This window comes from Macrobrachium nipponense, chromosome 46, assembly GCF_015104395.2.
Source record: "Macrobrachium nipponense isolate FS-2020 chromosome 46, ASM1510439v2, whole genome shotgun sequence".
Taxonomy (NCBI): Eukaryota; Metazoa; Arthropoda; class Malacostraca; order Decapoda; family Palaemonidae; genus Macrobrachium; species Macrobrachium nipponense.
This window is the reverse complement of record NC_061106.1, coordinates 1,175,963-1,190,177: the sequence shown is the minus strand read 5'-3', so window position 1 is coordinate 1,190,177 and position 14,215 is coordinate 1,175,963. Positions and strand designations below refer to the sequence as shown.

At 43.9% G+C, this 14,215-nt stretch overlaps 1 protein-coding gene across 1 annotated transcript in view; it reads left to right on the top strand.

Moving 5' to 3' along the window:
* The window catches only part of LOC135214537 (uncharacterized), an 82,490-nt gene that overhangs the window by 16,659 nt on the left and 51,616 nt on the right, over nucleotides 1-14,215 (top strand). The window lies entirely within an intron of this gene.

Sequence of the window (14,215 nt, the reverse complement as noted above, 5' to 3'; positions counted from 1 at the left end):
GCGGCACATGCTACAGGTAGGTCAGGTGATCTACCGCCCTGCCGCTGGGTGGCAGGAACAGGAACCATTCCCATTTTCTATCAGATTTTCTCTTCCACCTGTCTCCTGATGGGGAGCGGGTGGGTGGGCCATTTAATTGTATATAAAAAATTTCTGCCAGTAAGTATGTATAAAACTTTATTGTATCATGACAATATCCATTTTTATACTAATTCAACTTCCCTGGCAGATATATACTTAGCTGATTGGCACCCTTCTGGCGGAGGGTAAGAGACAGCTAATTACTGAATAGACAGGTAAACAACAAATAGTTCGTAGAGTAATAAATAAATAAAACCTTGGTTCCTATCTGTATAGACGGAGGGTTGACTTCCTAGCTATTGCTTAGGAGTCTGCTTCGTCTCAAGAGCCTCAGCGAGGATGTGACCTATGGTTAAGAGTTCTTGTAAGTCTGTCAATGGGGTCTTATCCACTTACTCGACAGAACCTAATGGCCTTGGTCAATGGGGTCTTACCCACTTACATGACAATACACCTATGCCTAGTGGCATAATTAAGGAGCATAACACCGGTCCCGATCACCTGATCCTAACACGAGGGTTAGTGCTTAATTTGAAAAGAGTTACCCCCAAACTCCTTTCAAACAACCCAAAGAAAAAAACACTACGTTAAATCAAATTAACTCACTTGTTAAGGATCAGTGTCGGCTCCCTATCCCAGCAATGTATCCGCAGACACGTATAAACCAAGAGAGAAGGATCTCTCGTAGGTTAAAATGACATCCTTCGTGTAATGGGAGGTCAACACAGAGTTGCATCTCCCGTAAGTGACAGCTCATATGTCCTTTATGACATATTGTTATGGAACAAACAAGAATTCCTAAAAGCTCGCACTTCATGCGCTTTTAATTCTCAGCTGTTTGAAGGAATCATCAAGTAACTCTTGAAGTGCTTTAGAGATCCCACTTGTTTCAAAGAAGACCAGGGCTTTCCTTGAAATGGATCTCTTCTGGATGAAGCCTGGAGCCTGGCTGGCGCTTCGCGGCTGGCAGGCGCCTGGTTGGCACCTCGCGCCTGGCTGGCGCCTCGCGCCTGGCTGGCGCCTCGTGCCTGGCTGGAGCCTCGCGCCTGGTTTAGGGCCAAGAGAAACAAAGAATTCCCTCATAAAATTTCTCAAAGAAGTTTGATGAGGAGCAGTTCCATCTTGTCGGAACACGGAATCTGAGGCCACAAAAAGATCCCATTCGAAGTACATGATATCCTACTCTTGTCATATTGAGGTATCGTATAAGATCCCAAAGATCTTAATCCTCTGCTATCTCTAATTCCCCTTGTAGAGACAGAGTATAGCCTTTTACTGCGTTCTTTGATAGCAGATATATACAAAGGTGATTCTTCCCTCTGAAAGGGAAGAAAAAACCACTATGTGGTTCACAGAGGTATCGGAAGAGGACAGTTTCCTTATTCCATCTAGCACGATCTGCAGCAATTCTATGTCTTGGCCTTGACTATTGTCATTTACCTTGAAAAATCCTCTCATTCATGTCCACTTCTGGTCAGTCTGCACGCAGACAGACTCAGAGTGGAGAGGTTGTTAAGGTCCATTTATAATAGATGCTGATAGAATCTCCAGACTCTAGAATCTCCAGACTCTCTTGGAAAAGCCTTCCAAAACATGCTGTGAGAAGAACGTGACCTCTGTGAATCCAACCTCTCTAAGGCCAAAATGAGGCATAAAGTATTATCCTCTCTTCCTTTGATGCCCATTTATCTTAATATCTGTTAAGAATTTATATATCTAGGGGAAAAAAGACTAAAGTTTATTCCCCATTTAAACTAAAAATGGCGAATATTGCTACCTCTCTTGGTTCGAGAATAAGGAAGCAGTCTATAGGAAGCCTGTTCGTCTTCCACCTTGCGAAGAGATCTATGGAGAAGACATCTCGCAGGTTTCCACAACTCTCTTTCCAACTAAGATTAGACATAAGTCAATAGTTATATCGTCGATCGAGAAGGTTCTCACGGATGTGCAACATTGTGCAGCGAACCTCTTAAGGATCGTTACGTTCCGTGTCTGTGTTCCAAACAGGTTCTCTCTTGTTAACGCAAACAGGGGCGAACAAAGAGATTCTCGATCCCTCCTTGGGATCAAACACCCCTCCAGTTAGACGGGGAACGAAATCAGGAACGAACCCTGATGTTACCGAGCCTGCTGTCAGAGAGGCTACTGAACCTTTCGGTTAACACTCGCTATATCGAGAAATTATCAAGTCCAATCATTTTTTCTTCTAATAAGTTATGCTTTCGTAAGCATGAGAGCATTATATAATATAGTGCTCTGCCGCGTTAGAATCCTCTATTATTCTGTTACGTTGCGGTAAACAGCATTGAAAGGTTGCAATATCTTTCTTTTTGAAAGCTTCTTAGCAATAACGCAGACAATGTTTATTCATGTTTGCCTACAAATCCCCTCAATCCGAGGCAAAGTCCGTGATTGTAGGGGATAGATACGGTTAGCCAGTCAATCCTGTAGGAGAGAGAGATGTAACTGACCGCTCATGACCGAGAACTAGATGCTACTGTGTTGGTCTAAGCAATAGCAGTGGGCAGTCTCCGTTCGCCGTCTCGCTTATTCTTCCTGAGTTGCCAGCTACTCCATTCAATGAAGGAATATGATAAAATTATTATCGAGCCCCAGGAAGCTCTGACTAATGCATATTTAAGCGAAACAAGACTTCGTTAAGGGGGCCGGCCGGAACCCCTATACATATATGGTGGTATAGGGCGAAAAATGCAGTCATGAAAAAATTCATGGAGCTTCATATGGCAATTGAGAATACGTATACGAAATATTTCGTCAAAATTCCTCTTACTTTCGTAGTTACAGGGTAATTAGTTAACGTAACTCAATAAGCCTAAAACATTGATCCGTACAAGAAAATGCAATATTTCTTCTATTATCGTAAATTTTGATAATTATTGTCAGAGAAATTGAAAGAAATGGCATCTATAGACATTCCCCGAGTCGAGAAGGAGACTTCAGGCTCAGCTACCAAGTCCAGTCCTGATTTAGTGCGATCACAGACTTCAAGTAGTTTAAACGTTCCATTTCACCTCTGACATATGCCTGCGTTTACGTATGTTTATGTATGTTTCGGCAAGAATTTCATCATGCCAATGAGGAAAAGACAAGGGAAACATCTCGCTAACATACAGACGAAGAAAAATCGCTCAAGTATTATCACAGAATATCATAATATATGCGTAGTTAGTGAAGAGAGAGGGGAGGGTTGCTTAGTAACGCCCCCGTCTTGCTTGACAGCACACGTCACACTGTGCCTAGGCTACGATCTTTGAGCAAAGAGATCTTCATTTATGATAAAATAAAGTTTTGGTTTTTATACCCAAAATGGAAATATGAAATTCATAATAATCATGATTTATTAAATTGTCTTTGTAAAAAAAAGTGTACGCCTTCGAGTTTCACTCTTGACATTCTCTTGCAATTACGTTTTGTTTATCTTTGTTTCGGGCAAGAATTTCATCATGCCAAAGAGGAAAATACAAGGAAAACATCTCGCTAACACACAGAAGAAAAAGAAAATTCGCTGTAATAAGCCGATTGTTAGGGGTGAGGGGAGAGAAGTTGCATAGGAAGGAGTGCCCCATCTTGCCTCAAGCAGTGCCCCAGGCTGCGATATATGAGCAAAGGGATCATCATTTATGATTAAATTATGATAAATAAAATACTTTTGGTTTATTAATACACAAAAAAGAAATATACATTCATAATAATCATTATTTATTAACATTGTCTTTATAAAAATACGAAGGAAAACTTTGAAAGCCCGTATCTCAAAACTATACTTCTTGACCTTCAAAATCTATCTTCTCACTTAGTTTTAAAGCTATAACATTGGAATTTGGTATATAACTCAGAAAGACATTATAGAACAATCAAATAGAGCCCTTTTTTCCAATTTTTGTTTCGTATTTTTTTTATAATTTTTTTTCTCCTGATTTATAGGGTTTATTTTTTTACCATATTGAAAAATTCATATCTAGCAAAAAAATGACTTTTAGAAAAAAAAACTCCATTTGATTGGAGGTCTACATCAGGTCTATATATGGTAGTAATCCCAGGTCTTAATATTAAATATCAAGGGAGGAGATAGAATTTGAAAAATGGTTATTTTCGGGATAAATCGCCCTGGCGTCACAAAACCGAAGGTCAGATGCGAAAATCATATACGGTTTGGAGATGTCCCAAGTCACCTTATTAAGTAGTATGAATATCAAAGTCCTGTCCTTAAAAAAGGGCATTAGCCGGCCGGCCCCGTTAAATCCAGAAGCTGAGTCGGGGTTCTTTTAACAATCCCTTTAAGCGTAGTCCTTACCTAGGAAACTCCTGGAAGGATACAGGGAATTCGTTGCCAACCATAGAAGTAACTACGGTATGTGCATATGACTTGACCATACAGTAGTCTTATACAGCAAATTCTCTACTACATTCTTTCCTCTCCAAGGCAGAGAGAGAATAGAAAAATTTACTATCTTCCTTCTTTTCGTCAATAGAACGAATTAGTATTAGGCGAAGGAGATCCCAAGTGAGAAACGAGGATCGAAGAGAATCTCTCGAGCTTCCCTTTCTCTTGGACATAAGACTAAAAGGACGTATTCTACGCGTCTATTACTTGGAAGAGCCTCTAATCAATGAACGAGAGCTCCTCCGAATCTTGTCCAAGGGAGCTTATATGCTTACGCGATAAGATGTATTGATATCTTTGTCAATGAGAACTAATCCATTAAGATACAAAGAGTATACATTTTTTGTCAATTATATGTTATGCACTTATTTGACAATACGTTTAATATTTCCCTAAGGAAGGAAGTTAATCCAGAAACTCGTTAAGTTTTCGTGATTTCCACAGAAATCGCGGAAGGGACAGGATTCCTGTTTATATATTGAGCTTACGGAAGGAAGATAGATGTTCCCTTTCCGCAGTCATTCCCCAACGCCGAAATAGACGAGATTCTTATTAAGAAAAAACTCCCGTAGCTCTTGCCTCGTCATAATGAGGGAAGAGTATGAATGAAGGAGAGAGTCCACGCTGAGAGGAACTGCCTGTTACAGCAGTCATCTGAATATTGGAGAAGGGCTTCTCTCAGTATCAGAATCATTCTGACAAAAACGACGGCCGCCTGTGCGACATCTTGCGCCTTTGCCTGGAGAATGCAATTCTAATGACTACGTGCCAGAACTTCTGTACCTCTGTTTTGGTACGCGGCACCCTCTCGCATGTCTGCTTTTCTAGAGACTCCTACATTACGGACATCGAATTCGGGTAATGCATTCCTAGAGATGCAAGCAAGGACGTGACCTGTGTAGCAAGGACGTGACCTGTGTAGCTGGTGCTCTCTAATGAACTGTCACAGGGGCGTGACCACAATGTGACAGATCATATAGGTGTTGTTTAGACACCGAATGCTGTTTATGCTTCACTAGAGTTGCCAGCATGGACGTGACCTATGTAGCTGGTGCGCTCTAGATGATTTGTCAACTGGGACGTGACCACAATGTGACAAAACCATTTTACCCTACTATGAGGGCGAAGCAAAAACATTACCATTATTTCCATTTTTGGTAGGAAAAAACTTTACTAGCATAAAATAGTCCATTCAGGGAAACAAAATTCTGTCCAAAGAAAGTGGTTCCCATCAGACTCATCCATCTTCTCACTAAGCATGTTCTCTCTGGAAAGTTCCGCGCGCCTGGAATGTTTCTGTGCGTCTTGAAGGCGACTCTCGCCTGGAACGTTCCACTTGTGTGGAAGGTTCCGCGCGTCTGGAAAGTTCCGCGTGGAATTGCGCGCGCCTCGGACAGTGTCGCCTGTCCGCGTTGTCCACATCTGGCGCTTGGCGCTGTCCACGTACGATACTTTTGCCTGTCCAGAGTGTCTGCGTCTGGCGCTTGGCGCCCAGCTGGAATATCGTACGATACTATTTTCCCGTCCGGGCTGTCCGCCTTGTCCAGGTTGTCCGTATCTATCGCTTGGCGCCTGTTTCTGTCCGCGTCGGACACTCGCTCTGTCCGCACCTCTGGTTGTCCGCCTCGGACAATAAAGACGCTTGTCCAAGTTGTTTTCCGCATCTTCAAACTTCAAACATGTCTGTAAGATGACGAATCGGACTCTAAGACGCACTCTTTGAGGATGCCTTTCCAACGGCGATCCTTGGCAGTCTGGGTCGTCACAGATCCTGCCGAGGGGACGCCTGATCAGTGGGGATTCTCCGTAACCTCCGTACGGCTTTCGACATTACTTCTCCTCTGGGCCTGGGAGCTTGGAAGCGGTCTAGGCCTGGGAGCGAGACAGAGCCGATCAGACGCACCCTCCACTGCAATGGGGAACACTATAATCACTTCTTACCTTTTAATAGCTCGCATTTTAAGCTACATCCATTTATCTTCAAATTGCAACTATGAATTTGTAGTTTCTGTGAAGTAAGAAGGTGATGAGGATACAACACTACTAGTACTGTTAATACTCTAACTGCTCGTTAGTACGAGAGCTATTAAAACTTCTAAAGGAAGCGTATCTAGTTATATGCTTTTCTGACTTCCTAAAGTAGGAAGTTAGAGTTTTATATTTCCTCAAACAAATTCTAACACTTATTAAACGTATTAAATGAATAAATATTATATTTTCCTTTCTTGCAAACTATGTGAGTGTCTACCAAAAATTTCGGTAGTTACACATCATATATTCTTCGAAATTTTCGAAGCCAAATTCATTAAAAAGTTAATAAAAGCGTATGCCGAACCAAAGACCCAGTACTTCCCTGCAAAAGACAGCCCAGAAGATCGATGGAGATGAAAAACGAAAATCAAGTCAGGAGGTACCGCAAACGTATGTTTACAATACAGGCGACAGAGAAAATCTGATAGAAAATGGGAATGGTTCCTGTTCCTGCCACCCAGTGGCGGGGTGGTAGATCACCTGACCTACCTGTAGCGTGTGCCGCGAAATTCGAATTTCTGTCGGGGACAACGGAGTCTATAGCTAAGTATATATCTGCCAGGGAAGTTGAATGTATAAAAGTTATTTTTTGGGAAAGTGATCATGCTACCATACAGCGGTGCTTTACCCTAGAAGCCTATAGCCTAAACTTAACATTAACCTAAGAGCAAATCATTACGCCAGGCTACTCTACAGCCTACAGTCTACATGCTGCCTGAAACCTATGTAACCAGACTCCATAGAAGGCTATGGCCTATAGGGTAGCTTAGAAGTACCATAACTATAAGTTAATTATAGAAATATCATTGAAAATTTTAATTCAGACAGGGTTATGATACAGCTTACAGGCCATTTAGACTGTCTTAGGGTACCGTAGCCAATGCTACAGGCTATAGTCTACAGGTCTGTACCTAGCCCCACAGAAATGAGACACCATTCAAGGCTCTAGGCTTTAATTATATAAACCTATAAGTATACATAATTAAAATATCGGCCATTTAGACAGGTTTAGCCTACGGTCTACAGTACAGGTTACAGTCTATACTAATTCTACAGCCTTCACTATCTACAGTCTAGGGGAAACAACCGACTGGACTAGCTGATCCAGTTTTGACAGCGTGTGGATCCACCCTCCGAAAAAGTACTTTAACACATCCTGACACCGGAGATGGGCACCAGTCACGAGTCATCGGTGGTTAGAGCAATAGCTCGAGACCTCTACTCTCCTTTCGAAGTAAGTATTTTCTCCAGATTAAACACAGGTTAATGAAAGTCTAGCCATGCGCAGTGCAAACATACCTCTATGACTTTTTCAAAATTTTGCTTAAAACACCAAAAATTTAGAAGATTGACACCATCTCGATGTTCGCAGTCGCTTGTGTCAATAAACTTCCCATACCATGTGCTAAATCCACACACCACTTGTACATAGACACTGGGGCACTTTCTTCACAAAAATCGTAAACAATGACTTCCAACCACGACTTATCCAAGAGAACTATGATTTTTGGCAGACAAAGAAGAAGTGTGCACTAGATATTTATTTAAATAAATAATTAAACGGCAGTATAAAGTCATGAATTGCATACATTTTTTACATATTCATGATTATTAATTTGAAAATATTCGTAGTTGAAAAAGTAACTGGATTCCTAACTCAAATATCAACAGTTTTGCTGTGAATGGTACCTGCGGCATTCTTCGCACTCTTCAATTGTTTATCAGTGTTGCCACTTGGTATGTGTTTATCCTCCAAACTGGGTATCAGACTTACATAAAACTGGGGAAATAAGTGAAATTAGCATATCTGTGTAGTATATATACATATTAGAGCAATTTTCTCATTATTGCATTACTATGACAACTAGAATTCATGGACAGTCTGCTTGTATCTACTTTAGAAATATCCCAATTTTGGAAGTAAATTGTATTTTTCCTAACTATATAAACCTGAGGTCCTTTACATAAGGAGTTACTTTTGGTGTAGCTGGAATTACGGCCGTTAAATTCTAGAACAAGGTGGTTAGGCAGTAACTACCGTGTAGCAGGTGGGTAGGCTAGCCTGCCCAGATGTAAACACTCCACTTTGCCTTTTGGCCCAGGTTCAGATTGAGGGGTGGCATGAGATGAGCAAGTATGTAAAGGACCTCAGGTTTGTATAGTTAGAAAAAATACAATTTACTTCCAAAAATTGTAATTTGTTCCTACATGATATACAAACCCTCGGTCCATTACATAAGGAAGACTCACTGATTGGTGGGAGGAATATGAGTGAACCTCTAGAACTGACTGGAGTTCTAAACACCTAGGCTACTCCACCTAGTCGTAAGAGTGAGGCGGAGTGCCCTGCCTCTGACAACTTGATCGGAGTAGAGAGAGAGAGAGAGAGAGAGAGAGAGAGAGATTTTTGCTATTTACACTCATAGTATTTGATAATTTGTAAATGAGTTTATCCTTAAAATGCATTTAGTCATGAAAAGAAGAAAACAGTAATTAGTGAATCTTGCTCTATGATAAAATTCACGATTTCGTTAATTTTCCAGAATATACGTAATATTTGGGCTCCACACAAAAAATAAGTAAAGTGATTTATGACAGAGTTTAGAGGATACTTACGTAAAAATACATTGGTAGTTTGTAGAACAGTGACGTCATGGTGGTCATACATATTTTTTTCGTGAATGAATATACATTTATGATAAGAAAATAGTTACTGTACTGCTTAGAGTACCATACTGTAATATTAATGTAATCACATCAAAATAAAGTAATCATTGCATACTGTAAACATGTAAAGTGTATTTTTGTCTTTTGAAAAATGCATTCCCCAAGGAATTATTCCTTGAAGAGGCTTTTTATTATGAAGATATGCCAATAATATATAAGATTTGCGTTTTATTATGAATATATGACAATAAAATATAAGGTAAAAATGGTTTTTCTGGGCTCAGTTCGTGTCGCTGCGTGAAATAATCCTTAAGTTCATTATTTCTAAGGTAAATGAGCTAACAAATACCAGAGCTAACAAATACCAGAGAAAAATAAATTCAAGAAGAGGTCAGTATAACTGACTCGCTCACCCAAAATAAAAGAAGGGGTGTCGGTATGGTATCTGGGGCGAGTGAGACCACTACCACGAATTTCTTGCCATTTAAAATTCTCCTACACCAAAGTCCCCCATCTGAGAGAGCCGACCCACAGGCCGAGGCAGCAACTACTACTACTACTACACCCCACGCCACGCCGACCGCCGTGCCTCTGGTGGCCATCCTTTCAGTTAGCCGACTAGGAGCGACGCGTGATTTTCTTTGCTCTGTGTTTTGTGAGATTTCCTGTGGATTTACCCTTATCATGGAATGTTCAGCTATTGCAGCAGCTAAGTTAAGTACCCTGAAAAAGTTTGGATTTAGTTTTTCAGCCAGGAGCCGGTATTTACTGTTTTTTAGGTACTAATTAAGGCCACCTGGTCTGGCGCATGGCGGCCATGGCTCGCCTCGTGTTTCGTTAGGTTTCTCGGTCTCCCATACCTTGGAACCTTTCATTGCTTAACCTTTAAGGATTTTGATCACGTGCTACTCTAGTCTTTTAATTATGTGACATTATATTTACATATTTACAATGTATTGGGGATTCGTAGCCTACCCCTAGGTTTCGTTCATGCATGCATGTTTCTTTATCTAGTTTGTAGGCAATTGAGTGATTTTCCTCTTATTGTCCTGACCCTAGCCATTGCTCTTCATCGGCTAAGGCTAGCTCTGAGTGGTAGGCTGTCTTCTTCGGATCCAGCCGTTCCCTCCAGTACTCTTCTTTTTCTCTCACTCGTGTTTTTTCCCCCTCTTTCTTGTTTCGATGTAAATGTTTGTTTATTCATTGTTGTTGGGTTAGCGTTAGGGTGTCCAGTTCCTTGATCAAGGGTCCATTGGTTACGCGTGGTCCTGCCCCATAGGATCACGTGTAACGCTTTTTTAGCAGTTTTGTTGCATCATTTCTTATACAGTTTTGTTGCTCTCATTTGACCCTTGTGTACACATGTTATCGACACGGTCGGTTGTGTTGCCTTTCATGTCGTGGTCCACTTTCGATCGCGTGTACCCTGGACGCCCTTCCCCAGTCTTCCCCCCCTTCTTCTCTCGCGCATACGGTAGAAGGGAGGGATCTGTCCTAGCTCGCTCCCTGCCTCTGGCTTCACCCGGGCATTGCTCCCCCTCTCTTCCACGCATAGGGAGTAGGGGAGTTGGACAGTCTGTTAGACTGGCGGACCACTCATCTCCCTCGTGCTCGGGGTGAACTCCGGCGTGGTCAGGGTTGGGGGTTGGCCACCCCCTCTCCGGTTGCTCCGGTGTTCTCCGGAGTACCTTGGATCTGATTTCTCTCCCTCCTTGTTATTTTGCCTCCTCGCTTCGGATGGTGCGCTGGCTCCGGTGTACCTTCGGTTGTCGGAGAGGGTGGCGGGCTCCGCCGCCCACCGGAGTGGACGTGATTTGAGTAGGTCATATAGCTTTCCCTATCTGTTGTTCCTACCTTCGTTTTCCGGTGATTGCTCTTACTAGGGCACTCTTCCGGTCAATGGAGGGAGGAGTATTTTCATACACCGGAGCTACAACTCCAAAATTTAAATATAATTTGTAGTGTATAACTTTTCTAGTTTAAGTTGTCTAGCTTAAGCTTACGGCATCCTCCTCTGTTCTCCGGTGTGAATTTTTCTCTTGAGAAATTATAAGTTATATACTTATGGTTTGGGGAACTTTCACTCCTCCGGTGTACACCGGAGTCCCTCTTAATAGTTTAAATCACACCTTAGTCCATAAGGAATTCAGGGGGGGATTATGCCTATATTTGTATATACTCCGGCATGCAACGGAGCATTAGAGTAGCCCTGTGAGTGTAATTCAGATACTCATGTATCTTTCCACTTACAGGCTACCAACTGCCAAGAGCCCGGCTGTAATGCCGTGCTTCAAGACCCCTGCGGGCATGAGGTCTGTCGGACTCATGCCCCTGTGCTACCCCCACGGAGGACTACCTGGTGTTGGTGCCATGAGGCTTGCTCGATATGTTACGAGCTGGTGAACCAGTTTTTGGACGGAGTAAGTACATATGGGTATCAAGTTTCCTAAACATGACATATAGGCTTTGATATATATATTAGTCTTAAGCTTTCTATTATAGTCTAGTCGGTAAGGAATACCTTTAGACTTTCTGTGTGGACTGCAATGACCCTCTCTTTCAGGCTGCCGCAGTGAAGGAAGTGGCGTTGGCAACCCTGAAAGTCTGGGTTGGCGGCTTTGGGAAAAACGCTGCCAAAGGACAGCCCTACATCCTTGAGAAGAAGATGGCTGTCCTGATTTTTCCAGGAGGGAAGTCGACGGGGTACGTAGACCCCGCCGCGGCAGCTCCGACGATAGCGGCGATCCAGGAGCAGGTGGAGCAAGCCTTTACAGAAGGTTCCGGCCAGGACATCGTGGCGGAAGTGGCAACGTTGGATATCAACATAGAGCCAATGACGGTAGGAGTAGATGATTTGCTAGTTGAGGTAGGTTCGTTGGGCACCCAAGGGCTCCCTTTGGGTGCTTCTGGATCTTCGTCTCCTGTTCCTTCTACTTCTTCTTTCCAGGGCTTTACGGGTTCTGAGATCCCGCATAGCATAGTGCCTCCGCTGCTTCTGTGATCCCGAAATTAAAGGGACACAGAGAGCAGAAGACCCTGAAGAAGACGTCGACTAAAAAGACGTCATCGTCTTCTTCATTTCGTAAGTCTCCGCCTTCTCACCCCGGAGCAGAGAAAGTGAAGGCCTCTTCTACCTCTGCTTTACTCCCAAGAGGGTCTAGGAGCAAAATCTCCAGGGAAAGGTCCCATACTCCCGCCGGGTCTGTGACTTCTCCCACTACCGCCAGAACCCCTTCGATGGCCTCGGCAGGGGTAATGGCGGCTAGTGCTTTTGATCCTGCTGCATTTTCCGCAGGTATGATACAGCAGGTAGGGGACTTGGTAGGTTCTCTTAGCACAAAGGTGGAACAGATGTTTGCCCAACTATCTGAATAGGATGTCCACCCAAGAGAACCTTCTAACAGGCTTAAATCAAGTTCCCACAGCTGATTCTCCGGTAGTAGGTGCCGGCCTTGCCAACTCCCCAGGCATACGCAAAAACCCCTCCCGTTTCCTGCTTTCTCCATGAGCAATCCTTGGAGGATAGCAGCTTATGCTCCCTTCAAGGATGGGCTGATTTCCATCCCGGAATGCGGAACTCGAAGGATTGAAGACTTTGAGTCCCACCCTGCAGACTTACAGCCTCCTTTCATGGGGTATGCCAGGCTGACGGAGACGGCGCTGAATAGGGAGGACAAGATCCCAAAGGAGACGGTCCTGTATAGCCGGGACCATGCTCAAAGAGAGTGGCTTCACTGCTTGGAGGACTGGGATTGTATCAATACCAGGCTCCAAGCATTTAAAAGTCCCTTTACGATCTTCACCACAGAGGAGGAGGCACCACTCCCCTTCCTGACAAAGATAGCGGAAGCCACTATACAGGCAGGTATGAAGGGTGAACCTTTGCCACAACTCTGGGAAGCAGACCCCACGTCTCCTCTTCTCCCTTCGTTTGGTGATCTTTGGGAGAACCTTCCTGCCACTTTCACCGTAGGTAAATTTAAGCCGGACTGCGCCATGGACCAGTTCGGTGAAAAATTACCAAGGCTACCAGACAACCTCATCCAGGCGGAGTTTGAGGCAAGGTCTAGGCTGGGAAGGACCCTGAACACCATGGTCATGACCGAAGTGGCCGCCCTGACTTACGGATCAGAACCGCTCTTCAAGCTTTTGGCAAAGTCACAAACTCATACAGTCCAAGCAGACTTGTATGAGTTTGTCGTGGCAAGGATTAATTGCCGGAAACACGTCCTCCAGGAAGCAACTATTCGGCATGAGCCAAATAAGTTGCTTTCATCTAACATCTGGGGGGCGGACCTCTTCCCGGAGTCAGCAGTTAAAGAGGTCCAGAACGAAGCGACGAGACTTAACCAGAGTCTCAGAGATCGTTGGGGCCTCTCAGCCAAGAGGAAGCAGGAGAGTTCTTCTTCAGGGAAGAAACTGAAGACGACTAAGCGGTTCCAACCGTACCAGAAGAAGCAGCAGCACTTCGTCCAAGCGGTCCCGGTCACCCAGACAGGGCAGCCCGCTACAGCGAAAGGATAAAACCAGCCGATCCTTTTGCTTTCTCCTCAACCTCAGCCCTCTACCTCTTATGCGGTTTCCCCGGTGTTCAACCCCGTGTTTGAAGGCCAGACTTTCCAAACCTTCAACCGGTTTGCTAGGGGAAGCAGGGCCAGAGGCAATTTTCGCCAAAGAGGCGCAGGAAGGACCATCAATAGAGGGAAGCACTTCCGTGGCGGGCGAGGAGCTCACCCCGCACAACAGCAGTGAGATCTCCAAGGTAGGAGGGAGGCTGTTCCTCTTCCGGCACAGGTGGGGGTTCAGCAAATGGGTGCAGAGTATTGTGTCAAAGGGTCTGGGTTGGAGTTGGATCGAAGGTCCCCCTCCATCCAGGCCATTCCTTCAACTTCCATTGGAGCATTCTCTTTCAAGGTGATGCCCTTCGGACTGAATGTAGCCCCCAGGGTATTCACGAAATTGGCGGAAGTAGTTGTCCAACAACTAAGGTCGCAAGGGATAATGGTACTAGCGTACCTCGACGATTGGCTG